A 27,537-nucleotide genomic window follows, 5' to 3' on the forward strand; every position below is an offset into this window, starting at 1 on the left:
CTCTTCCGGGGCAGGAAGCCCAGAGACCCATGCCTGGGAGCAGAGAACTTCCTGTGTGATGATTCATGGGGCTGGCTGAGGGGAGGGGCCAACTCAAGAACCAATCGGCCCTGGTCATTCAGGCAGCACTTGATGATGTCGAATACTCTATAAGAGGAGAGAAGACAGCTTGAAGAGCCCTTTTTTTTTTCCCTTCCATTGGAGTCAGAGACGCCTACAGCCGAAGCTGAAGCAGGAGCTGCTGGTAGCAGAGCTGACCCACATGTGGACCGAGGAGTGCTGAGCAAGGACTTGAGGCCAGTGGGTAATCTTCTTACCATAGAGGGGAAGCATGTATATGATTTTGCTTTATACCATCATGCTTCTCTGTGGCCTCCTGGTTACTCTTGTGAGGCGGATTTATTGGGCCTGGAAGCTTTTGATCAAAATATCAAAATGGGGACGCTGGTTCATGGGTCTGTTACTGTGGAGCTTAAATACATGCTTTAATTTTTCTGCCTTCTACCTAGAGAATTCCTTATATCCTGTGGTTCCAAACCTTTCAGGCATAAATATGATTCTCTTTGAAATCATAAATTCTGCCTTCATAATATAGTATGATAGACTTGAAGGTGGAGAGACTTGAGACAGGAAAACCAATTAGGAAGCTATTGCAATAATCCAGGTAAGAAATGATGATGCTTTGAACTAAGGTAATATTTACTGTGAGTAGAAAGAAATATGAGAGCTATGGAAGTAGAAACAATAAGATTTGACAAGTCGATTGGATATATGGGGTGAGGGAGAGTGATGAGTCAAGGATGGTGACAAGGTTACAAACCTGGGAGACTAAAAGGATGGTGGAGTCTTTCACAGAAATGGGGACATTTGGAAGAAGGGTCATTTGTTAGGAGAAAGGAAAAGATAATGAGTTTTCTTTGGAGTATATTGAGTTTGAGATGTATCTAGGACATCCAGTTTGAAATATCCAATAGGCAATTGGTGGTTTGGGACTGAAGCTCAAGGAAGAGACTCAGGTAGAATCTATATACCTGGGAGTTACCTGCATAGAGATGATAAAGTCTAATCAGTGGGAGCTAGTGATTTCACTGAGAGAATATGTAGAGAGATAAGACTGAGCCTTGAGTAACACCCAGTTAGGAAGTGTGATATGATGAACCAGCAAGGGAGTTTGAGGAGAGGTTAGATAAGAGGAGAACCTGGAGAATGAAGTATCCGGCTAACACAGGGAAGAGAGAGGATTCAGGATCCAAGAAAGCTCAATAAAAGTGTCAGATGTAGCAGATAGGTTGAAAAGGATGAGGACTAACAAAAAAACCCCATCATATTTGGCATTTGACATCATTGGTAACTTTTGAGAGAGAGAGAGTTCCAGTTGAATTATGAGGTTGGAAGCCAGATTTCGAAACACTGAGAAGTTTTTTTAAAAGTGAAATATCACACAGTCCTGTAAGTCTGGCACTGGGAGAGGTAAAACTCACATTGAACTAACTCCGACAAAAAATGCTGAGGACTGTGAAAATGATATTTTAATTAAAAAGAAAAAGCCTATGCTGAGGAAAAAGAAAAGATCAAAGAGAAGGGGTAGGTTTGCTACCCTGAGTTGACAGGAAAAGGATAATGGGTAAGAAGACAGAATTACTGAATCATTTTGCTTCTCTTTTTCCTACCAATCAAAATAATATTATAAGAAAACAAAAATGGTTGGCAGAGAGTTAATGTTGAAGATAAATGAAGAGGTATTAAGAGAGCATCTAGTTGCCATTGATGAGTTCCAGTCAATAGGCCAAAATTAATTACATTCAAGGATATTGGAAGAATTGGCAGAAGTGAATGCTATGTCACTCTTAGAGATCTTTGAAATATTATGGAGAAAGAGGAAAACATCCTAATTTTCATAAACAGGGAAAACAGATGAATCTTCAAAGTCAGTGAGCTTGACTTCTCTTGGCAAAATTCTATTGATATATTGAGATGGCATAAGAAAGGGAAGTAGTGATCCCTGGGAGTCAACAGGGCTTCATTGAAAACAAGTCATGCCAGATACATTAACCTCATTTTCTTTTTTAACAGTGTTATTGGGGGAAAGTTGGAAACATAATATACTTGGCTTTCAACAAAGCATTTGAAAAAGTCTATCCTTATGGGCAAAATGGAGATATATAGCCACATAATCATAAAATTAGATGAATTTAGAAATTGTTGAATGACTGAACTCATGAATCAATATCAATCTGGAGAGAGAGATCTTATAATGTGCCCCAGGGATCCACTATTAGACCAGTAATGTTTATTGTTAAATTAAATGAAACCATAGATAGCATGCTTATTAAAGTTGAGAGGAATAGCTAATATGTTAGATGAGTAAAGATCCAAAAATATGTCATATAATATGCTGTTCTATAACTTGAACTCATTCCTCTGATTTCTCTTCAGTGGGTCCTAGCAGAACAAGCTTAAACCTTCTTCTATAAGAAAGGCCTTCAAACACTTGAAGTTACCTATCATCTCCCCTTGAAGTCTTTTCTTCTTCAGGCTACACCCTTCCTCCTCCCCAAAACTCCTTCCTTTAGCCAGTTCTCACATTGTGTAATCTCCATTCTCTTCACCACCTAGGGACAAGTGCAGAATCCTACATTTGAGTTTCAAAAAATCAACTGCCCGAGTTGAAGCTGTTTAAAGATAAGGTATACTAGCTGTGTGATCCTGGGCAAGTCACCTAACCTTGTTTGCCTCAGTTTCCTCATTTGTAAAATGAGCTGGGGAAGGAAATGGCAAACAATTCTAGTATCTTTGCCAAGAAAACCCCAAATAGGGACACAGGAAATTGGACACAACTGAAACAACTGAACGACAAACAATGGGTGGCAGTGAGTTCCTTCCCACTAGATGTCTTTGAGCAGAGACTGGATGGCCCCTTGTTAGGGATGTTGTGGAAGGAATTCCAGTTCAATTACTTGTTAGATTTGATGATTTCTTGGATCTCTTCCAGTTCTGCGATTCTATTCCAGCTAGGACAATAAGTAAGGATTTGTTATTGTGATCCAGGATTGGGTGATCTGCATTAAAAATGATCATTAGTCTATAACAAGAGCAGAATTTTGTAAATGGTAAATATTGCTATGCCAGTAGAGCATGTAGCTAGAAGTATGACCATGGTTGGTATGGATTGTGCCAAGAGGCATGATAATGTTACAAAAAATTATTGATCAACAGTTAGCCTTCAAAATGGGTTCATAATTCCATATTGTGCCATTATCTTAAACAGAAGAACACACTGGAAGTCAGTCACCACAATATTTGTTGGAAAAGAACATCAATGAATTCTGGCCAATGGATCAGCTATTCTGCCATTTGATAAACTTACTAAAACAGTAGGTTTTATTGATGCTGTTGCTCCTTTAAGCAGAAATAGTCTAGGAACAGATGCTGAGAAGATCAATAAACATGTGGCTCTAGCTGAGGAGCTGAAACAAACATGGAGATTGAACGATATCAAAGCAAAGCCAATTACTGTCTTCAGGACTGGAATGGTTCCATGCACCCCAGTAAAGTACTCCAAGGTGATGGGAATTCATTATACCCTGCTGGTCAATCCAAAGGCAGAACTTCTGGAGCTCTGCCATCTAGCCAGAATGTTTTCATTCCAACAAGATATGATGATAATGTATTTAGTTATTGGTTTGATTGCAAAAAATGCATTAAGATCAGCTTCAGCTGAGAAAATTGTTATCGCTAGGTTTGATGCATCTTTGAATCTTCTTGAGGTTAACTCTCTTTGCAAACATGACGCCTTTTGCCTATGAAGTAGGGAAGAGCTACTGGCAAGTATAATAACAGTATCTGTTTACTAGACCAAGAAATAAAGCCATGAGGGAGGAGAAATAAAGTAATGCCAAAACAGAGCTGAGTTCTTTTATGAGCCCCTCCCCCTCATATCCCCATGATTAACCCATAAGTTTGTATTTTATGTTTGTGTGAATGACAGTTATTACTACTCACAGTCTAAGCATGTAATTTTTGCTCTACTGGACCAATGCCAAAAAACCAGGTGAAACTTTGACAATGCAACTGAAACAGGCATAAAAAAGAAGCTAGTTTAGTTCAGCCAAGGCCTGAGTCAGCCCCAGATAGGCCCAGACTCACCCTCCTCCTTCAGTTTTGTTAAGCCTGAGGTAATTAGAGTGACTATGATGACATCCTTACAAGCTCTGTATTTTTCCTCAAGCCTATCCCTTCTCCAATTGATAGCACCTCAGATTCTTCTAGTTATTCAGATACTCATCTTTGACTCCTTCCTTCTCTACCCCTCCCCCCATTTAATCAAGTGGCCAAGTCTTGTTAATCCTCCACAACATTCCTCAAAGCTTTCCTTTTCTCTCCACCCTAATGATTTTCACCTCCATCCCTCTGAGACTACCTTCTATTTACACTGTATTCATCTTATACCTAGAATTTTTTGCATTGTGCTTCTCTCATCAGGATATGAATTTTTTGAGGGTAGAGACTGTATTTTTTTCTTTCTTTGTCTCTTCAGTATTTGGTGTAATGCCTGATATATTGTTGTTTTTCAGTCACGTCCAACTGTTTGTGACCCTGTGGACATTGGGGTTTCCTTGGCAAAGATGCTGTAGTGATTTCCCATTTCCTTCTCCAGTGGTAAACAGAGGTTAAGTGACTTGCCCAGGGTCATATAGCTAGTAAGTGTCGGAGGCTGGATTTGAACTGAGGTCTTCCTGACTCCAGGCCCAGCTCTCTGTCCACTGAGCCTTGCCTGTGAGAGAAATAATTATTAATAACCAATGATGTAAAGTTCCCCCTTTTTCTATAGTCCTCGTTTCAAAATTCACTCTCTAGAAGAACCCTACTGATAATGAGATTGAATTAAACTCAATCTTGGTCAGACCCCACCCAACCTTACCAGGAATTTAATCTAAAGTGGGGAAACCCATTGTGTTCTACTCAGGTTTGGGTGGGGACAAATTCTTTGATTAGATTGCCCAAAGGACAATGGTCTGGGTGTGGAGACTGGCTTGAAGTCCAAGAGTGATATGACACTCTCTGGGACCCTCAGTGGAGTGATCCCACTTCTTATTCATTCCCTCATTAATTGCCACGCCCACTCTTCCAAGAGCATATAAACTGTGAGCCCACCACCATGAGGGGTCTTTGGCAACCTGGTTACTGCTACTCCCTCTCAGCACCACTTACCCCAACCTGTGAACAAGTGCAGCAATATGGAGGATTTCCCCCAAGGCACCAGAATCAATGCCAGCAAGAACCGGCAGGGTAGGATGATGGTAAAATGTTTATTGGAGGGCTAAGCTGCAAAACTAGCAGCAAAGATCTCACTGAATACCTGTCTCGTTTTGGAGAGGTTGTAGACTGCACGATTAAAACAGATTCCAGGAGCAGATCAAGGGTGGTCTTCTATTGACCTGAGATGACCATTTTGTAAAAGACTTCATGTACAGAACACAACTGTATCCAATTGTGTATAGCAGCCAATTTAGTTTGCATGTTTTTATTTTGTCTTTTGCCATCTGTGTTATGACATGTGGATTTGTGTTTATACAAATTTTATTTGTATAATTTCATGTTAAATGATTCTCAAAAATAAATTACTTGTGATTGTTTTTCTGTGTCAGGTAGCTCTGTAAAAAATGTAATTTTAAATAAGCATTATTTGAGGCACAGTTTATTTCTAGGAGTCATGGACAGTGGGGAGAAGCAGGAGTCCTTTATAAACAGCAGCGAACTTTGCCTTGGCTTACTTTGACAAAGGTCTATCTATGCTAAGGATTCATGTCTATGTTTGAAATAGCCGTAGCTGCTACCATGCAATTGAACAGTGTTTGTCCCCCCACAAGCATTCTTGGGATCTTTATAATGACTGTAATAATTTAGCATGTTGGAATCACTGAAATTTTCTGTCAGGCCATAGATTCCCTTGACTTTTATTTTCAAGAGGGGCACCTTTTTACTAAACACCATAAAATCAGACATAATTAGTAACTGCTTTTATGAAGTGGCAAGATACTTTGAACCTGTTTGTTAAAAAAAAAAACACTCATCTATTATGATTACTTGACACTTGCATTGAATGTGAATGTAATTCAAATTGCATTGAAACTGGATCAAAGATTAGTATGGGCAAGATTTTCACAAGAGTTGTAAGTAAATGAATTGTCTTCTGAAATACTACGTTATGTCCCGGCCACTGCCAAACCATAAATAGCGATTTCCTGTTGGAAACCATACTTTGGAAAGCTTTAGAGATGCACAGCTTTTGTCTGGAAGTTTTTAGGAAAAGTCATGATAGTAAATCCCATAAACAAATGTTTTGTATTCTAAATAAGGGTTATTTTCCCATTAAAAAAGAATGCTGCTGACTTCCTATTAAAATGCTAGCTTTATTAATAAAATGACTAATTGAACTGAGGTCTTCCTGACTCCAGGCCCAGAAATTGTATCTCTCAGACTTAAATGTCACACCTGGCACATGATAAATACTTTTAAAAGGCTTTTAAGTCTCACCTGGATTATTGCAAGTCTCCCAAATGGTTTCTAATCTCTCCCCTCTCTTAGCTCTCCTACACTCAACTGTCAAATTGATACTACTTGAGTATAAATGGGACTGTGTCACCCTATCTCTTCAAAAATCCTCAATGGCTCCCTATTGTTTTATAATAAAAGAGAAACTCTTTGGCCTGGCATTTAAAGCCTTCAATAATGTAACCCCCTTCTACCTTTCCAGTCACTTCATATTATTCCCCTTAATGGCCCTTCCATTCTAGTCAAACTGACTGGCTAGCTATTCCCCACATACAATATTAGATCTTTCACCTATGTCCCTTTGTATAAGGGCCCCTATTCCTGAAACACATTCCTTCCACCCTGGGTAGAATCCGTATTTTTATTCAAAGCATAACTTAGGTGCCAACTCCTATATTTGCATTTTTTTTCTGGATCCCCTCAGTTATTACTTTGTGTTCATTTCATCTACTTTATATTTACTTATGTATATGTTGTATTCCTCCAGTAAAATGTAAGCTCCTGGAGGAGAGTTATTGTCTCATTTTTGTCCTTGAGTCATCTGTATCTAGTATAGTGACTTGGGCATCAATCCTTAATACTTATTTCTTACATCAAATTAAATTGAATGAAATGCTTTGGAAATCTGCCCCCCATGGCTGGATCAAATCCAGTTAAGTGTCCCTAAGTATTTACTTTGAGCATCTATCCGTGTAACTATGGGAACTATGGGTGTGGACAGGAATATGCAGACTACAGTGATCAACAAAGAACGTTATGGCAAAATGTGCCGAGGGGGTGGTAATCACCAAAACATACTGATGATATTTAAAGGAGGACATGGAGAAAATAGGAGCAGATGCTACAGCAGCCTATCCTGTGAGAGCCAGGAGCCAGGGGGTTCACACAGTCATCTGAAGTATGTGAACCTTTCTGAGTGGGATCTAAAGAATTTCATATTCTGTCTTTCCCTTTTTAAGGCTTAAAGACCAACTCTAAGGCAGAAGAATATTCAAGGGCAGGCATGGGATGGCCTCAGGGGACTGCTGCCTCAATCAAGCACATTTAAAATACATACCAGCCACTCTTCACAGTGGGCACAGTGATGCCTCCTCAGTTGAGATTGCTTGTCACTTCTTGCCAAACTATCCTGACTGCCCTATGTTGAAGCTGTCAGTAAGAAGTTAGAGTTCTTATCAAAATATTTACTTTCACATTAGAGTTGTTTGGAAGCAATCCTGTCAGTGAGTTCTCATTAGGAATGGATAAATATTAACTTTTAAACAAGTCAATTATGGGGGATGAAAACTTCCTGTCACTGATCTTCAACAGCATCTAAGACAATATGCCACTGGCTTTTTCATCATATTTTATATAGAGAATAGCAAATCCATATGATTCTGTATATTATATAAGATTCATATGATTTTATATATTAAAGACCTACAGTACATATGGGGCAGCTAGGTGATCCACTGAATAGAGTGCTCAGTCTGGAGTCAGGAAGGGTCTTCCTGAGTTCAAATCTGACCTTAGACACTTAGTAGCTCTGTGACCCCAGGTAAGTCACTTAAAGCTGTTTGCCTCTGTTTCCTCATCTGTAAAGTGAAGGAAATGGCAAAACACTACAGCATCTTTGTCAAGAAAACTGCAAATGGGGTCACAAAGAGTTGGACACAACTGAAAAACTACTGAAAAAAACAGTATATATGTCTCCTTCAAGGACTGAATTGCATCTAATGTTTACAAGAGTTTTAAAATTTTCTTGAACTACATTTCTGTCCTTTCATTCATGTCCTATAACCAAAATCCTACAAGTGTTTCTCACTGACTACAGATACAGTCCAGACTCCTTATCCTGGCATTCAAGGCCATATACAATATGGTCCAATTAATCTTTTCACCATTATCTGAGATGGATGTACCAAAGAGTCGAGCCAAATTAGACTGCATGCTGGCCTCTGAACATACAGTATGCCTTTCTACCTCCATACGTTTGCTTGTGTACTTCTTTCACAGGCTGATTTATCTCTTGCCACTGGACCCGGATGGCTCTGGAATAGAAAGTGATGCTCATGATTTTGCACAGCCCTCCCTCACCCAAATCCAATTCACTCGAAATCATGGCATCACCTTCCTGATGCTATGGTCCTCTTCAAGAATGAAGGACAAACAACAACCTGTGAGTAGTACAGGCTGCCCCACTGGGGACACAACTGGCCAATTCCAGTTGGGCAACTCAGCTCCTCCCTTCTTCCTTCCTTTCCCTTCCCTTCCCTTCCCCTTCCCCTTCCCCTTCCCCTTCCTCTTTCCCTTTCCCTTTCCTTTCCTTTTCCCTTCCCTTTCTCTCTGTCCACATTGGGTATCATACCCTTCCTTCAGATGCTCCACTCAATGGAATATAAATTTTGAGCACTGAAATCTAGCAAGGTATCTTGGGGTTTACTGGCTAAATTTCTTTCTTAAAGACCAAGCCTTCAACCCAATTCATTCTGGCTCTCAAGGATTGCCAGCAATAGGTTCCAGCCCAAGCACTACTTAGTGGTCATTGTTTGGGCCATTCCTTGGCTCATTTCTTAACTAGCCTTAATCTCTGAATGGGATTCTCACTCAAAGTGAAAGTAGGGAATACCTTAACTTAAAAAGGCCAAGGTCTCCCACTGCATCCAGGGCCATCTCCAAGCATCCTGAGCAATATCTTGCCACTGGACCCAGATGGCTCTGAAGGAGAAAGTGAGGCTGGTGATTTTGCACAGCCCTGCCTCACTTAAATCCAATTCACTTGCAGATCATGGCATCACCTCCCTGATGTCATGGTCCTCTTTGAAAACAAAGGACAAACAACAACAATCTGTTGGCCGGATCCGAACTCAGGTTTTCCTGACCCCAGGCCCAGCACTCTATCCACTGCATCACCTAACTTCACAGCTAAAATGCTTTCTACTTGCATCTCTGCCTATTGCAATTTTAGCTTTTCTTGAAGAACCAGCTTTCCTTGATCCTTCCAAGGTGATGTAACCTCTCTTTCTCTGTCTTAATAATAGCTCTAGCATTTATCTAGCTTTTAAGGATTGCCAAGTGCTTTACATATATTATGTCATCTGATCCTCCACTAGCCCTCTGAAATGAGTGCTATAGTTAGACTCATGGTTCAAGAAACAGGAAGCTAAAAGAGATTCATGACTTTCTCAAGGTCATACAACCAGGAAGCATCTGAGTCAGACTTCAAATGTAGATCTTCCTTACTCCAAGAACAAAGCTTTATCCATAATGCCAAATAACTGCTGCATTTGAACCCCCATAGGAGAGCATCATAAATTTAGAGCTTAGTCTAAGCCCCTCCTTTTATAGATGGGGAAACCTGAGATTCAGAGGTATAGACTGGCAGCTTTGTTGTTGTTTCAATCGTGTCCAATTCTTCATGACACCATTTGAGGTTTTCTTGGTGAAGATACCATTTTCCAATGGACTAAGGCAAACAGAGGTTAAGTGACCTGCCCAGGGTCACAGAGCTAGTGAGTATCTAAAGTCAAATTTAAACTCAGGTCTTCCTGACTCCAGGCCAAGTGCTCTATCTACTGAGCATCCTGACCATGCATGGTAAGAGGAAAAAGTAGAAGACCTCATCTCTGAGCTTAAGGTGTTTGCCATCTGATTGAGGATGAGAGGACCCCCATAAAGGGAATAGTCAGTATTCAATGGCAAGGCAACATACTTGTAAATGTAGGATCCTGTAATAGGGTAAATGGAAATGGTAAGCAAGGAAATGGTTAGAGGGAGCCAGAATTATTTAGGGTAAGCTTCCTAGAAGAAAGGTACCTCCAGCTGGAGTCCAACTTGTCAAAGAAGAGGTTGGAAACAAAGGGGGGTATTTCTGATAGAAACAGAAAGAAAAAAAACAGAAGAAAAATGAAACAGGAGAAAAGAACAAGCAAGTCACGTGCTGAAGTCAGTAAGGAGATTGAACTGGCTAGGGTAGAGTCTCTAGTAAAGAGAAAGGAGAGTCAAATTTGAATAAGAATAGAAGGAAGAAAGAATTTAATGGAGAGCCTTGAATGGTAGGCTCAGAGTTCAACTAGGCTATGACTGGTTCCACTGTGGACTCTTGAGCAATGAAGTAATGTGATGAAAAACAGAGATAGAAAAGAATATCTAAGCTAGTGGATAATGAGTTGTTCCAGGCAACTGTACTCTCCCAGTCTTGAGTGGTAAGGTGGGAAATTCAAATGAGTTTGTGGGCTCTAAATGTATGTTTGCTTGCCAAGGGTAATGATGGAGACTAGGGCCTTTATTTTTTAGTAACTGGCATTGGGAATAGAATGCTGAATGTAACACAAAAGCTATACTCAAGTCAGTCAACAATCAATTTATTAAGGGCTTCCTATGTACCAGGCATTTTACTAAGCCTTGAAAACACAAACACAAGTAAAAGAAAGACAGTGCCTCTCCTAAGGATATGTCCCAAAGAGATCACACAAGTGGGAAAGGGACCTGTATGTACAAAAATATTTATGGCTGCTCTTTTTGTGGTGGCAAAAAATTGGAAATTAAGGGGATGCCCCTCAATTGGGGAATGGCTGAACAAGTTGTGGTATATGAATGTAATGGAATACTATTGTGCTATAAGAAATGGGGAAGATATGGACTTCATAATAACCTGGAAAGACCTACATGATCTGATGCTGAGTGAGAGGACCAGAACCAGGAGAACATTATACACAGCCACAGACATATTGATTCTGTGATAACTAACTTTGATAGACTTGGCTCTCCTCAGCAATACAACGCTCAAAGACAGCTGGGGTGGGGGGGGGGGTGGCCGAACCAAGATGGCATCTGGAAAGCAGGGACTTGCGTGAGCTCCACCCAGGTCCCTCGAAACACCTATAAAAATGGCTCTGAACAAATTCTAGAACTACAGAACCCATGAAATAGCAGAGGGAAGCAGGGCTCAAGCCCAGAACAGCCTGGATGGTCACGGGGTAAGGTCAATTGCACAGACCTGGGAGTGGAGCGAAGCAGAGCCCAGCATGGGCTGCGTGGACCAACCAGACTGGGAGCCAGGCAGAACAGGCCCTAGCGCCCTGAATCAGTGAACTGTGGCAGTTACCAGACTTCTCAACCCACAAACACCAAAGACAACAGAGAAGGTTAGTGGGAAAAGCTGCTGGGACAGAGTGAAAGGAGTTTGCAGTTTGGCCACCACCCCCGAGGGTAGCACAGGTGGTGCAGCTCTGAGGACAGAACTACAGCTGCAGTTGCTTCAGGCCCCAGGCCCACTTGGTGGAAGGAATTAAGTGAAGGATCTGAGCGGGAGGGCAGAGCCTCCTTAGATCTCAATCACAGTCCAGGTTGGCAGTTCTTAGGGGAAGAGTAGGGCTGGTGTGGCAGAGCTTGCTGTGTAGCTCTCAAAACAACAGCATAGCCCCTCAAGCTTGGGACAAAGTACTCTATACTCTACAAGAAGTCATACCCTGATGAAAAACTCAAGGGTTCAAGTAAGTTGGCTGGGAACATGGCCAGGCAGTGAAACTAGACTCAGATTCAGACTCAGACTTCGGAATCTTTCTTTGGGGACAAAGAAGATCAAAACATACAGCCAGAAGAAGTCAACAAAGTCAAAGAGACTACATCAAAAGCCTCCAAGAAAAACATGAACTGGTCTCAGGCCATGGAAGAGCTCAAAAAGTATTTGGAAAAGCAAGTTAGAGAAATAGAGGAAAAATTGGGAAGAGAAATGAGAGTGATGTGAGAAAACCATGAAAAATAAGTCAATGACTGGCTAAAGGAGACCCAAAAAAATACTGAAGAAAATAACACCTTAAAAAATAGACTAACTCAAATGGCAAAAGAGCTCCAAAAAGCCAATGAGGAGGAGAATGCCTTGAAAGGCAAAATTACCCAAATGGAAAAGGAGGTCCAAAAGACCACTGAAGAAAATACTACCTTAAAAATTAGATTGGAGCAAGTGGAAGCTAGTGACTTGATGAGAAATCAAGATATTATAAAACAGAACCAAAGGAATGAAAAAATGGAAGATAATGTGAAATAACTCATTAGAAAAACCACTGACCTGGAAAATAGATCCAAGAGAGACAATTTAAAAATGATTGGACTACCTGAAAGCCATGATCAAAAAAAAGGGCCTAGATATCATCTTTCAAGAAATTATCAAGGAGAACTGCCTTGATATTCTAGAGTCAGAGGGTAAAATAGAAATTGAAAGAATCCACAGATCACCTCCTCAAAAAGATCCCAAAAAGAAAACTCCTAGGAATATTGTTGCCAAATTCCAGAGCTCCCAGATCAAGGAGACAATAACTGCAAACAGCCAGAAAGAAACAATTTGACTGTTGTGGAAATACAATCAGGATAACACAAGATCAGCAGCTTCTACATTAAGGGATTGAAGGGCTTGCAATATGATATTCCAGAGGTCAATGGAGCTAGGATTAAAACCAAGAAGCACCTACCCAGAAAAATTGAGTATCATGCTCCAAGGCAAAATATGGATTTTCAACAAAATAGAAGACTTTCAAGCTTTCTCAGTGTAAAGATCAGAGCTGAATAGAAAATCTGACTTTCAAACACAAGAATTAAGAGAAGCATGAAAAGGTAAACAAGAAAGAGAAATCATAAGGGACTTACTAAAGTTGAATTGTTTTGTTTACATTCCTACATGTAAAGATGTGTGTAATTCATGAGACCTCAGGATTGGTGTAGCTGAAGGGAATACACACATATATATAGACAGAGGGCACAGGGTGAATTGAATATGAAGGGATGATATCTAAAAGACTAAAATCAAATTAAGGGATGAGAAAGGAATATATTGAGAGAGGGAGAAAGGGAGAGATAGAATGGGGTAAATTATCTCACATAAAAGTGGCAAGGAAAAGCAGTTCTGTAGGAAGGGAAGAGGGTGCAGGTGAGGGGGAATGAGTGAATCTTGCTCTCATCCGATTTGACCTGAGGAGGGAATAACATACACACTCAATTGGGTATCTTACCCCACAGGAAAGAAGGAAGAAGGAGATATAGAAGGGAGGGCAGATAGGGGGAGGAGGTAAACAAAAACAAACACTTTTGAAAAGGGACAGGGGTCAAGGGAGAAAATTGGATAAAGGGGGATAGGATAGGAAGGAACAAAATATAGTTAGTAGTTCCCAACATGAGTATTGTGGAAAGGTTTTACATAATGACACACATGTGGCCTATGCTGAACTGCTTGTCTTCTTAGGGAGGGTGGGTAGGGAGAGAAGAAGGGAGAGAACTTGGAACTCAAAGTTTTAAAAGCAGATGTTCAAAAAAAAAAGTTTTTGCATGCAACTAGGAAATAAGATACACAGGCAATGGGGCATAGAAATCTATCTTGCCCTACAAGAAAGTAAGGGAAAAGGAGATGGTGGGGAGTAGAGTGACAGAAGGGAGGGCTGACTGGGGAATGGGGCAACCAGAATATATGCCATCTTGGAGTGGGGGGAGGGTAGACATGGGGAGAAAATTTGTAATTCAAACTCTTGTGAAAATCAATGCTGAAAACTAAAAATATTAAATAAATAAATAATCAAAAAAAAAAAAAAAGACAGCTGCCAAGGACTCATGATGGAAAAAGCTATCTACAACCACAGAAAGAAATGTGGAGTCTGAATGCAGATTGAGGCAAACTATTCACTCTTTTTTTTTCTCTTTTTTTTTGGTTTTATTTCTTCTCTCTCATGATTCTTTCCAGTGGTCATAATTCTTCTTTGCAACTTGACTATTGCGTAAATAAGTCTAATGCGACGGTCTATGTAGAATCTATATTGGACTGCATGCCGTCTTGGGGGGCAGGGGTAGGGTAGGGAAGGGAAGAAAATTTGAAACTCAGGAACATGTAAAACTAAGTGTTGTAAACTAAAAATAAAAAATCTAATTTAAAAAAAAAGAAAGACAGTGCCTACTCTCAAGGAGCTTATATTCTAGCAGACAACAAATAAAAAGTCATCGAAGGTCAGGGGGAGGTGAGGGTACAACACCTGGTTTGTACAATTCATGGTAGAGATGTGAAGAGTGCATCCTGGTGAGAAATAAAGACACAGGGGCCTGGGCACCTTCCTTGAACTGAGGTTCTGAAAAGAGCCATTCAATCATTGGAAAAAGTCCTAGGGACAGAGGGTGCTTCTGAGGTATCAATTCCTAGGCTGGAGTGATCTTCCAGGATGAAGATGATTCTGAGAGATAATAGAGAAATCTGCAATGCAACTAGGTTTGTATTTAAAAGAGACCAAGAGGTATTTAGTAGCTCCTGGACAAAGGTCAGATCCCAAAACATGACTATTGACATGGAGTTGGCAGTCTTTCTAGCTCTGATACTCATTTAGTTCTTTCTGCAAAGCTCTAGGTGACACATAGATTAAATGGTCTTTCATCATGATTGCAGGCTGCTGTGAATTACACATTTGGTAATTTTGTCCATAATATGCTGACTGGTCACTTATTATAGAATGTCAAGAACATTGAAAACTCAAATGGTCACCATCACAAGCATAGATGGTGTGGTTTTGCAGGATTTGGATCAGGCAAATGGAGAAGTCTATGAGGGCAGTAACCTCTTTCGTGTACAGCAAGGAGGTACAGTAGAAGAAAATAGTAGCACAGGTTCTGCCAAGGCTGGGTTGTTGTTGCTGAGGGATTGTTGGCTGCTCCCATCCTTATCTGACTGAAATATGATGCAGAGCTAGCATAGGGTAGCAAAAAGAATTCTGGACTTGTAGTCTGAAGACCTAACAGAGCTATGTGCTCTATCACTTAAAATTTTAACTACGTGGGGGCAGCTAAGTGGTGCAATGGATAGAACACCAGCCCTGGAGTTAGGAGGACCTGAATTCAAATCTGGCCTCAGACACTTACTAGCTGTGTGACCCTGGGCAAGTCACTTAAGCCTAATTTCCTCAAAAAAAAATTAACTAAATGGCATTAGGCAAGTCACTTAATAATATCTGAGATTTCTTTCCTCACACCTCTGGCACCCACCCTCCTTCAGATATCCTATGAATCCATCCTTCAATGGTCTCATAATTATGAAATCTGGCACAGTTCTCCTCCACGTACACTTGGTCTAGGTCAGGGGTGGTTCAATGATTAGAACACTGACCTGGAGTCAGGAAGATCTTTGTTCAAATGTGGCCTCAGACCCTTACTAGTTGTGTGACCCTGAGCAAGTCACTTAATCTCTGTTTGCCTGTTTCCTCAACTGTAAAGGAGAGATAATAGCACCTCCCTTCCAAGATTGTTAAGAGGATCAAGCGAAATAATATTTGTAAAGTGCCTGGCACATAGTAGGTGCTTAAGAAATGCTTGTTTCTTTCGATCCTAATGGCTTTTCCTGATTTTATTCTCTTTAATGCTATTTGTATCTCTTCTACAAGCACATCCAGAGCTGTGATTTTGGAGTCCAAGTGAAGTGGTTCCACTTGTTGGTGAAAAAGTTTTGCTGTTAAAAAAAAAACACTGCAAATCTTTTGCCTATTTTCTTTTCTCCCTCTAGGTTCAATCTTAAATGCCTTCAGGATGACTGATAAGTCAGGTCTTTTACTAGGCTTTTTTAAACTGATTTTGCTCTCCACTACTCCCCTCTGTTTTATTGAGGCAATCCTGCTCATGATCTTGCACCAACCTTTTCCATAAGATTATGCAAACAAGTTTATATTCTAAACATGCATTGCCCTTGGCTGCCATATCTCTCTGCCTGGCAAGTGAGTCAAGTGTTAGCTGACTAAAGTACTTTTTAGGCTCCTTTGATCTCATTATGGCATTTGATTTAGAATGGTTAAACTTCTATATGAAATTACTGTAATTTGAAGGGAAGAGAACCAGAAGAACATTGCACACAACCACAGACATATTGCTTCTGTGATGACTAACTTTGATAGGCTTGGCTTTTCTCAGCAATACAAGGTTCAAAGACAACTCCAAAGGACTCATGGCGGAAAGAGCTATCTACATCCAGAGAAAGAATTATGGAGTCTGAATGCAGATTGAGGCAAACTATTTTCTCTCTCTTTTTTTTTCTCTTCTTTTTTGGTTTTGTTTCTTCCTTCTCATAATTCATTCCATTGCTCATAATTCTTCTTTACAACTTGACTATTGTGTAAATGGGTTTAATGAGAAGGTGTATGTAGAACATATATCGGATTCCAAGCCATCTTGGAGGGGAGGGTGCAGGGGAGGGAAGTGAAGAAAATTTGGAACTCAAAATTTTCTGGAACTGAGTGTTGTAAACTAAAAATAAAAAAATCTTAAAAAAAATTTTTTAAAGGAAATTACTGTAATTGACATCAATGTCAGTTCTTTCATCCAGATCTCATTTTTTTTTGACATAACTAACTCATTTAAGTATGTCAGACTGAAAGTTTTTTTTCTTTTTTTAATTGCACACTGTATATTTTTCTTATTATTATTCTAAATTTGGACTGATTCTGCTCTCTGTTCTAACAAGTAGGTGTTTCAACTAGGCACAAACAGTAGATTCTGGAATGATTTCCACATCAGTAACAAGTCATTTCCTGTCTAATAAAATACAATTAGTTTAGTTTTTGTGATGTTCTTCATTTATTGCCCTGACCAGCACCTTCCAATTGTTTTCTCAAAGAAAGAACATTTTAAAACCATCACTGGTTATTGACCTATTCACCCACCTTCTTAGTTACATAAAATCTTTATGATAATAATCCACACCATTGAGGTCATCTTCAATGAGGACATCAGGAGGCAACAGACAGGCTTTCATAAATAATATTCCACAGTAGAATATATCTTTACTACTACATAATTGACCAAAAGATATAAAGGATACAAGATCACACTCTTCCTGTTTATTTATTATTTGTTGGTTATAAAAAAGCAGAACATTATCTTAAAGGCTCTCTTCCAACATGAATCCAAAGCACTCGAGTCCTTGAGAGATATAAAAACAGAAAATACCATGCTCTGTATCAGGCAAGGCATGAAACAGGAAATATATGTTTATAAAAGATATCTGTTGCAGTGAGGGAAAAGTTCTAGCGTAGAGTCCAAGTGAAGAGGGATTCTTTGTGGATGGTGAGGTCCTGTAGATGCTCCTGTTTATAGATGGCATTGTTCTGACTGCATAGGTCCTAGAACGCTAGAAGAACCTTCTAGCAGAAATCTGCAGCCACTCAAGAGTTTGGCCTAATTATTCACACAGAAAAAAACAAGTGGATGAAGAATATCAATTGCCCATATTATGGCATGCATTTGGATGGACGACCTACACACAGATCATTGTGCATATTTGGTACAGACAGCACAAATGGACAATAGGTCAGGCATTGAATTAAATATAAGAAAGAAAGCAAAGCTCCCTTAATGATCCCAAACTCAGTCCAGAAATAAAGGCCCATATTTTTAATGCCAATATTCTACTGGTGGTGGTGTATGATTTTGAATTACATGATACTAAAGCCGTTGAATAATTAAAATTTTGAGTGTCTTGGAAAATGTTGAGTGTCTCAGAAACCTCCAAAGAATTAAAATTGTGTGAATATTAGTGGCTTGTAGTGTTTATTATATAACATATAATAAAGAACCACAAAGAAAAATCTGAATAAAGTATATCAGATCAAAAAAGATGGGATAGCTATGTTGCAAGAGCAAGATAATGACTACTGAATAGTCAGTGTACTTCACTGACGACCTTGCAAAGAGAGGAGTTGAGGCAGGACCCCCAGGAAAATGGATAGGTGACCTGTGGTGAACCTATGGGGGAGGAGATGCATGGGGATATGAATGAGAGTCAAGGTGGGCAAGCATGGATGTCTGCATTACTGGTGGAAAAATCCACATTGATGAAATAACAGATCATTTGAGTATTCACTCTCTACCTTCTTTACTATCTTCTTTACCAGTTTACCTTCTTTACTACTTTACCTTCTTTACTATCTTTACTATCTACCTTCCTCCCTCAATGAATTCAATACTGACTCAGTCTTTCCTTCACAGCTACTACCCTGATACAATGGGACTTCTACACATATACTGATACTCCCTCAAACACCATAACTTTGAATTTCCTCTATCTACTCAGTTCCTCCTCCCTACCTCAGATATACACAGAGATGGTCATACCTTTGATTTTGCTATTGCCCAGAAGCATGCTCAGCAGCTGCAAACCATCTTGGCAGACCGGCTAAACCAGCTTGAGGGTAACTGACAGGCCTCAAACACGTTGATGAGTTAGAGGGATGTCTGTTCCGAGCATGTGAAGACTTTCCCTGGTGGAATGGGTGAATGAGAACAATTTGTTCAATAGCCATGAAGGCAATACCATGGAGCACTGAGACATTGAAGATACCAAGGTGATCCACTGCATCCCGGGCCATAGCCAGTTCTCTTTGACTTTTGTTCTGCCACTGGATCTCTATGACTCAGGAAGAGTGAGTGAGCCCGATGATTCTGTGCAACTCTGCCTCACTTAAATCCAATTCACGCACAAGACATCACCTGTGATGCCACTGGTCCTCTTCAAAAATGAAGGACAAACAACTCAGAAGTATTCCATTTCTATACTCATGATCTTCAAAATTGCTTTATCTAATCATAACCTTCTATCATTACACATTTTCCTCTGCATTGTGTCTCTGTCTCACTAACTTCCCTACTAGTCAAGGGCACTACCATCCTCCCACTTGCCCAGGCTCACCCCCTAGGCATTATCCTTGACTTCTCAGTCATTCTTAATATCCATAGCAAATCTTTTGCCAAATCATACCAATTCTAATTTCAGAACACCTCTTGTAAATGCCGCCTTCTCTCTTCTGACACTGCCATCATCTTGGTGCAGGCCCTCATCATCTCATACTTAGACTATTACACTTCTCTTCTTGTTGCTTCTTACCACTCCAATCCATCATCTATTATTCATCAAAATGATGTTCCTAAAGCACATCTGACCATATCACTCCCCTTCTCAATAAGCTCCAGTGATTTCATATTGTCTCCAGGATCAAATGAAAAATTCTCCCTTTGGTTTTTAAAGCTCTTCTTAACCTAGTAATTCACTACCTTTCCAATCTTCTTTTTTTTTATTTTTTTATTTAATATATTTGGTTTTCAGCATTGATTTTCACAAGAGTTTGAATTACAAAATTTCTCCCCATTTCTACCCTCCCCCCCCACTCCAAGATGGCATATATTCTGGTTGCCCTACTCCCCGGTCAGCCCTCCCTTCTGTCACCCCACTCCCCTCCCATCCCTTTTTCCCTTCCTTTCTTGTAGGGCAAGATAAATTTCTACGCCCCATTGCCTGTGTATCTTATTTTCTAGTTGCATGCAAAAACTTTTTTTGCTGTTTTTGAACATCTGTGTTTAAAACTTTGATTTCCAAATTCTCTCCCCTCTTCCCTTCCCACCCACCCTCCCTAAGAAGTCAAGCAATTCAACCTAGGCCACATGTGTATCATTATGTATAACCCTTCCACAATACTCATGTTGTGAAAGACTAACTATATTTTGCTCCATCCTAACCTATCCCACTTTATTGAATTTTCTCCCTTGACCCTGTCCCCTTTTGAAAGTGTTTGTTTTTGATTACCTCCACCTCCATCTGCCCTCGCTTCTATCATCCCCCCCCCTTTTTTTATCGTCTTCCTTCTTCTTTCCTGTGGGGTAAAATACCCGATTGAGTACGTATGGTATTCCCTCCTCAGGTCAGATCTGATGAGAGCAAGATTCACTCATTCCCCCTCACCTGCCTTCTCTTCTCTTCCTACAAAACTGCTTTTTCTTGCTACTTTTATGCAAGATAATTTACCCCATTCTATCTCTCCCTATCTCCCTCTCTCAATATATTCCTCTCTCATCCCTTAATTTGATTTTATTTCTTTTAGATATCTTCCTTTCATCTTCAACTCACCCTGTGCCCACTCTCTCTCTCTCTCTCTCTCTCTCTCTATATATATATATATATATATATATATATACACATATATACATATATATATGTATATATATATGTATATATATACACACATACATATATACATACATACACATTCACTTATACATATATATACATAAACATATATATATACACACACATATATACACACACACACACACACACACACACACACACACACATATATATATATATATATATATATATATATATATATGCATATTCCCTTCAGCTACCCTAATACTGAGGTCTCATGAATCATGCACATCATCTTTCCATGTAGGCATGTACACAAAACAGTTCAACTTTAGTAAGTCCCTTGCAATTTCTTTTTCTTGTTCTTTTTATTGATTATCTTTTCATGCTTCTCTAGATTCTTGTGTTTGAGAGTCAAATTTTCTGTTCAGCTCTGGTCTTTTCACTGAGAAAGCTTGAAAGTCTTCTATTTTGTTGCAAGTCAATATTTTGCCTTGGAGCATGATACTCAGTTTTGCTGGGTAAGTGATTCTTGGTTTTAATCCTAGCTCCATTGACCTCTGGAATATCGTATTCTAAGCCCTTCAATCTCTTAATGTAGAAGCTGCTAGATCTTGGGTTATTCTGATTGTGTTTCCACAATACTCAAATTGTTTCTTTCTGGCTACTTGCAATATTTTCTCCTTGATCTGGGAGCTCTGGAATTTGGCAACAATATTCCTAGGAGATTTTTTCTTGGGATCTATTTGAGAAGGCAATCGGTGGATTCTTCCAATTTCTATTTTACCCTCTGGCTCTAGAATATCAGGGCAGTTCTTCTTGATAATTTCTTGAAAGATGGTATCCAGGCTCTTTTTTTGATCATGGCTTTCAGGTAGTCCAATCATTTTTAAATTATCTCTATTTTCCAGGTCAGTGGTTTTTCCGATGAGATATTTCACATTGTCTTCCATTTTTTCATTCCTTTGGTTCTGTTTTATAATATCTTGATTTCTCACCAAGTCACTAGCTTCCACTTGCTCCAATCTAATTTTTAAGGTAGTATTTTCTTCAATGGTCTTTTGGACCTCCTTTTCCATTTGGGTAATTTTGCCTTTCAAGGCATTCTCCTCCTCATTGGCTTTTTGGAGCTCTTTTGCCATTTGAGTTAGTCTATTTTTTAAGGTGTTGTTTTCTTCAGTATATTTTTCAGTATTTTGGGGGGGTCTCCTTTAGCCAGTCATTGACTTGTTTTTCATGGTTTTCTCGCATCCTTCTCATTTCTCTTCCCAATTTTTCCTCTATTTCTCTAACTTGCTTTTCCAAATCCTTTTTGAGCTCTTCCATGGCCTGGGACCAGTTCATGTTTTTCTTGGAGGCTTTTGGTGTAGGCTCTTTGACTTTGTTAACTTCTTCTGTCTGTATGTTTTGGTCTTCTTTGTCACCAAAGAAAGAATCCAAAGTCTGAGACTGAATCTGAGTGCGTTTTTGCTGCCTGGCCATATTCCCAGCCAACTAACTTGACCCTTGAGTCTTTCAGCGGGGTATGACTGCTTGTAGACTAAAGAGTTCTATGTTTCAAGCTTGGGGGGATGCGCCAGCTCTACCATACCAGCACTCCTCCTTCCCCAAGAACCCCCAACCCAGACTAGACTTAGATCTTCAGCAGGCTCTTCACTCCTGCTCTGATCTGCCACTTAATTCCTCCCACCAGGTGGGCCTGGGACCGAAAGCAACTGCAGCTATAGTTCTGTAGCTGCCCCATCTCCGCTGCCAGGCGGTGGTGGAACTGTGAACTCCTTCCACTCCCGCGGCTTTTCCCACTAACCTTCTCTGTTGTCTTTGGTGTTTGTGGGTTGAGAAGTCTGGTAACTGCTGCAGCTCACTGATTCAGGGTGCTAGGGCATGCTCTGCCCGGCTCCTGGTCTGGTTGGTCCATGCCGCTCACGCTGGGCTCTTCTCCACTCCACTCTGCTCCCAGCTCTGTGCAGGATAGACCTCACCCAGAGACCATCCAAGCTGTCCTGGGCTGGAGCCCTGCTTCCCTCTACTGTTTTGTGTGTTCTGCAGTTCTAGAATTGGTTCAGAGCCATTTTTTATAGGTTTTTGGAGGGACTTGGTGGGGAGCTCACGCTAGTCCCTGCTTTCCAGCTACCATCTTGGCTCCGCCCCCTGGAAGACCTCTTGTTCTTTTTCTTGATTACCTTTCATGCTTCTCTTGATTCTTGCATTTGAAAGTCAAATTTTCTATTCAGTTCTGGTCTTTTCACTGAGAAAGCTTGAAAGTCCTCTATTTTATTGAAAATCCATATTTGCCTTGGAGCATGATACTCAGTTTTGCTGGATAGGTGATTCTTGGTTTTAATCCTAGCTCCATTGACCTCCGGAATATTGTATTCCAAGCCCTTCAATCTCTTAATGTAGAAGCTGCTAGATCTTGGATTATTCTGATTATGTTTCCACAATACTCAAATTGTTTCTTTCTGGCTGCTTGCAATATTTTCTCCTTGATCTGGGAGCTCTGGAATTTGGTGACAACCTTTCCAATCTTCTTATATCTTTATCCCCTCTACACATTCTACTATCTAGTGGTCTCCTAGTTGCTTCTTGAATGAAGCAGTCCATTCCCAGTCCCCTCCATTTTCACTGGCCATCCATCATTTTTGGAATGGTCTCCCTCCTCACTTCTACCTCCTAGCTTTTCCTGACTTCCTTCAAGTTTCAGCTAAAATCTTACCTTCTGCAAGAAGTCTCTCCAGGTCCTCCTTAATGACAGTGCCTTTACTCTGATATCTCCAATTTATAGTTTGTACATGGTTGTTTCCATATTGTCTCCCTGCATTGGATTGTAATCTACTTGAGGGAAAGACTATTTTTGCCTTTCTTTATATCCCTAGTTCTTAGCACAGAGTAGGTAGTTAATAGTAGCACGTAGCAGACTGTTAATAAATGCTTATAGACTTGACTTGACCCTTAATCATATTCTTCATCCTCACCTTATCTTCCAGTCCCTCTGCCCCTCAGTTCTTTTCCAGGCCACTACCCTTGTACTGGCTACACTTTTCTCCTTTTCCTCTCTAGATGCCTTAGTGAATGAATTTATTCTATCCTCTATACTCAAATCCTTTGACCTCTTGTCCAATGGACAATCCTACATTACCAAATCACAGTCTTAGGTTACCACCATTTCCTACACTCACTCTTATTGATATACTGCTAAATAGAGCTGGAAAAAGTTACAAAACTGTGCTGGCTGGGTCTACCACAAGTTTATATTACAAATATAATCACAACTGGGCCCTCACTTCAGCAAGGCAATCCTTTTACACTTGCGTAATGGATCCACTCTCCTCCACTCTCCAATTTGACACAATGGTTATTCCAAACCTTCTCATCTCCTCTTAAATTTCCCACAGCTGAGAATCTTGCCTCATAACTGGAAAAAAATCACATCATTCAATGAGAGCCCCTTCTTCATTCTTCCTCATTGCAAATCACTCAGACACCTTCCCATATTATCTCTCCCTTTACTTCTATCTGTCATGAAGAAGTGGGCCTTCTCCTAGCTAAAGCAAATCTGTCTACCTGCATCCTTGTTCCCATCCCCTCCTGTCTTCTCCAGAAGATTACCCCCACACACATCCACACTCTCTCCATAATCTTCATTCTTTCCATATCCACTGGATATTTTCATGTTGCTTACAAACTCACCATGTAATTCCACCCTTTAAAAGAAACTCATTCAATCCTGCCAAACATCCTGTACATTTATCTTCCCATTTTTAGTTAAACTCCTTGAGAAAGCCAACTACAATCGGTGCCTCCACTTCTCTTGTTCAATTTTAGATCCTCTTCAATCTAGATTCTGACCTCATAATTCAACTGAAACTGCTCTCTCCAAGGCCACCAATGACTTCTTAATCGATAAACTGTGCTACATGAATGTAATGGAATATTACATTCAATATGATGAATACAGAGAAACAAAGAAAGACTTACATGAACCAATGCAGAGTGAAGTAAGCAGAGCCTAGAAAATAACACACATAATGATTACCATGTAAATAGAAAGAATAATAATTTTAAAACATTTGAAAGTAAACATTTCAAAATTACAAAGAACAAGCATGGCCACCAAAGAAGAAGACTCTTTGACTTCTGTGTACTCCATGAGCACACAGATGAGAAGACTCTTTTCTAGAGGTAGATAATCCACAGATATGGATCATATCATTTTTTCCAGATGTTTTTGAGGCTACTAAGTGGTACAATGGCTAGACCACTACACCTAGAAGCAGGGAGGCCTGAGTTCAAATCCTGCCTCAGACACTTATTTGTTGTGTGATTCTGTTCAAGCTGCATGACTTCCCTAAGCTTGCTTTCCCCATCTATAAAATGAGGATAGTAATAGTACCTATCTCCCAGGGCTATTGTGAATATCAAATAAGGCATTTGTAAAGCAGTTTGGAAATCTTAAAGACCTATATAAATGCTGGCTATTATTATATCAATATATACCGATCCATTTTATTGCTTTTTCTCTTCTTTTTTTAAAATATTATTTGATATATGAGATGGATCTCTTGGAGGGTGTCAGGAAGAGCTAGAAAGGTGGTATTTAGGTGATGTAAAAGCAAAAGATAACAAAAAGTTATTTCTTAAAATGCTTTTTGGTTAATTGATTGCTATCATGCTTGTCTTGCAGAATACTATGAAGATCAAATGAGATGATGTATTTGAAAATGTTTGAAAAGCTGTTATATGCCTTATCTACTGTAAATGGTTGATCAGTGTTATTAAATGGAAAGTATTATGTGAATTAAAGGCCTCATGAGAGACTATCATTAATTAATCCATTAAAACTTTTTTATTTATATTTTTATCTCTACCACTTCTGAGGATAACAACTTTCACAAGTTGCTTCAGTACCACTTTGTGCTATAACACAATATGGGATGATTTTTATTTGTCCTAAAACTTTCTCTTTTAAGTAGTGGGATGAGGGAGTCCCCACATTATACTTCACCACAAGTTCTTTTCACCTATCAATGCTATTCATTATTTTATAAATTTGACCATATTAAGCCCAGACTCCACTTTTTTCCCCCACATAAATGCTCCTAATTAAAAAAAAAAGTTCTCAGACATTTTTCCATCACTTTGGATCCATTTAATTATTTTTCTTTGCACATTTTTCATGTACTATGACTTCTCAAAATGCATTCATTCATTCTACAAATGTTTATCCAATGCCCAATAGTAAGGCGACATTGCTTAGCAGAATGAGCAGATTCATTATCTGAGGACCTGACCATCCCTGTGACCCTGGTCTGGGTGCTGATTTGATATTCCAGATGCAGAAACATATTATGAGAGAAAATATGGCATAATGGATAAAATGCTTTACTTTAATTTGCAAGACTTAAGTTGCGCTTCCACTGTAGTCAGATGTAGTCTGTAATCATGGCAAAGTCATTTAACCTCTGGGAACCTCAGTCTCCTTCCATTGTAAAATGCAGCTTACATGACCTTATATTTTGGGATTGTTTTGAGGAAAGCACTTTGCAGACCTTCAAGTCTTGTATAAATTAAATTCCTATTAATACATAAAAAAATAGAAGGATGTTTTCATGTTCATTTCTGATCTCATTTTGGGGGTGGGGTCAAAGTGGTTTTGAGGAGTTATACTTACTCATGTGTTAATAGAAAAACAACGTGCAATGACTTTTAGATCTTTTCCCCAGGTCTTTACCACTGTCTTGGAGCCCATTATCTTATTAGTATAATTTGAATTATTTTTCTCTAAATGAATGCTCTTCCAACAATTTATGCCCACTAGTTGACATTTCACTTACTGGGAAGAGCTCAAAGTCATCTGCAAACTTGGAGACTTAAACATGAATAATTAAAACTCAAAGGGAACTCTCTACCAGGAAAGAATTCTCTGGAGTTCCATGTTCCCAGCTGTGGGGATCCTCTGGGCCCTATTAAAGAGTATTGCAAGAAAATGGCTCCCCAGACAGAATGGGTTCAGTGAAAAGGTTCAGGACCCATCTGTTTGATGTCGTAAGGGCCTGGTGAGTCAGGCTACTTGCTTTTCAGGTAAATTAAAAAGGTTATTTATTTGAATGAGGTTCAAGGGGCCCCATAGCAGTGGTGATGATCGCAAGATGTTGAAGTGTGTGTCTGGCACCTCTGAGAGATCATGTGCAAAGCAGGAAACCTATTCTCAGCATCCCACTGAGTGCTACAAAGGTGACCCTGTTAAAGAAACAAAAAAGAATTAGTCTAGACTGTTCATGAGCTACTAACCTCCTGGAGATAAAATGTTTATTTTTCTGAAATGTCCAGATTCTAGTAGGATTTGTACACTAGAAATTTTAACTAAAAACCCCATGGAGCAGCAGTAGTAATTAACTTATTGGATGTTTGGTTTAGGGGACTCATAAGTCACTGGATTTGGGGGTGTTATAGAGGTTCCTAGATTATTACTGGTCACAGGTTAGACTTGGAAGTACCTTCTGCATGTCAGCAGTCCAGGTCTCTGGTAAGCTGACTTTGTGTCCTGGTTTCCTGACCCTGTGACTACCCTTCAACAACAGCTTCCAAAGTACCCTGGAGTCTCCCCTCATTTCTTAGAGAATCACAACCTACAGTTGCTATTAGACACCAGTTATTCCTAGGTCTCATTCTGTGTGGCCTTGGGAAAAAAATTAATTTAATACTCCATAGCTCAGTTTTCCCATTTATAAAATGGAAATAATATCACATGGATGATTTGAGGAGACAGGGAACAATATTTGTAAAAGATTTTGAACTCTATAGAGTCAAGTGCTTTGTCAAGGGAGATGGATGGTGGTAATAGTGATTCAATACGTTCCGCATATCATTGCAAGGCTAATCTTCTTTATATATAGACCTTCCTTATTCAAACGTAGCAAGGTTGGATGGAGGGTTGAGCCTGCACCCTGGCCATTTCCAAGGGATCATTTAGTTCAACACTAAAGGATTTGTAATTTTGGGATGACACAGTAAATCTTTAGTGGTTTTTTGGCCCAACCCCGCCCCCCCCCCCAAACCTTTACCTG

This window comes from Trichosurus vulpecula, chromosome 1 (assembly GCF_011100635.1).
Source record: "Trichosurus vulpecula isolate mTriVul1 chromosome 1, mTriVul1.pri, whole genome shotgun sequence".
Classification (NCBI taxonomy): domain Eukaryota; kingdom Metazoa; phylum Chordata; class Mammalia; order Diprotodontia; family Phalangeridae; genus Trichosurus; species Trichosurus vulpecula.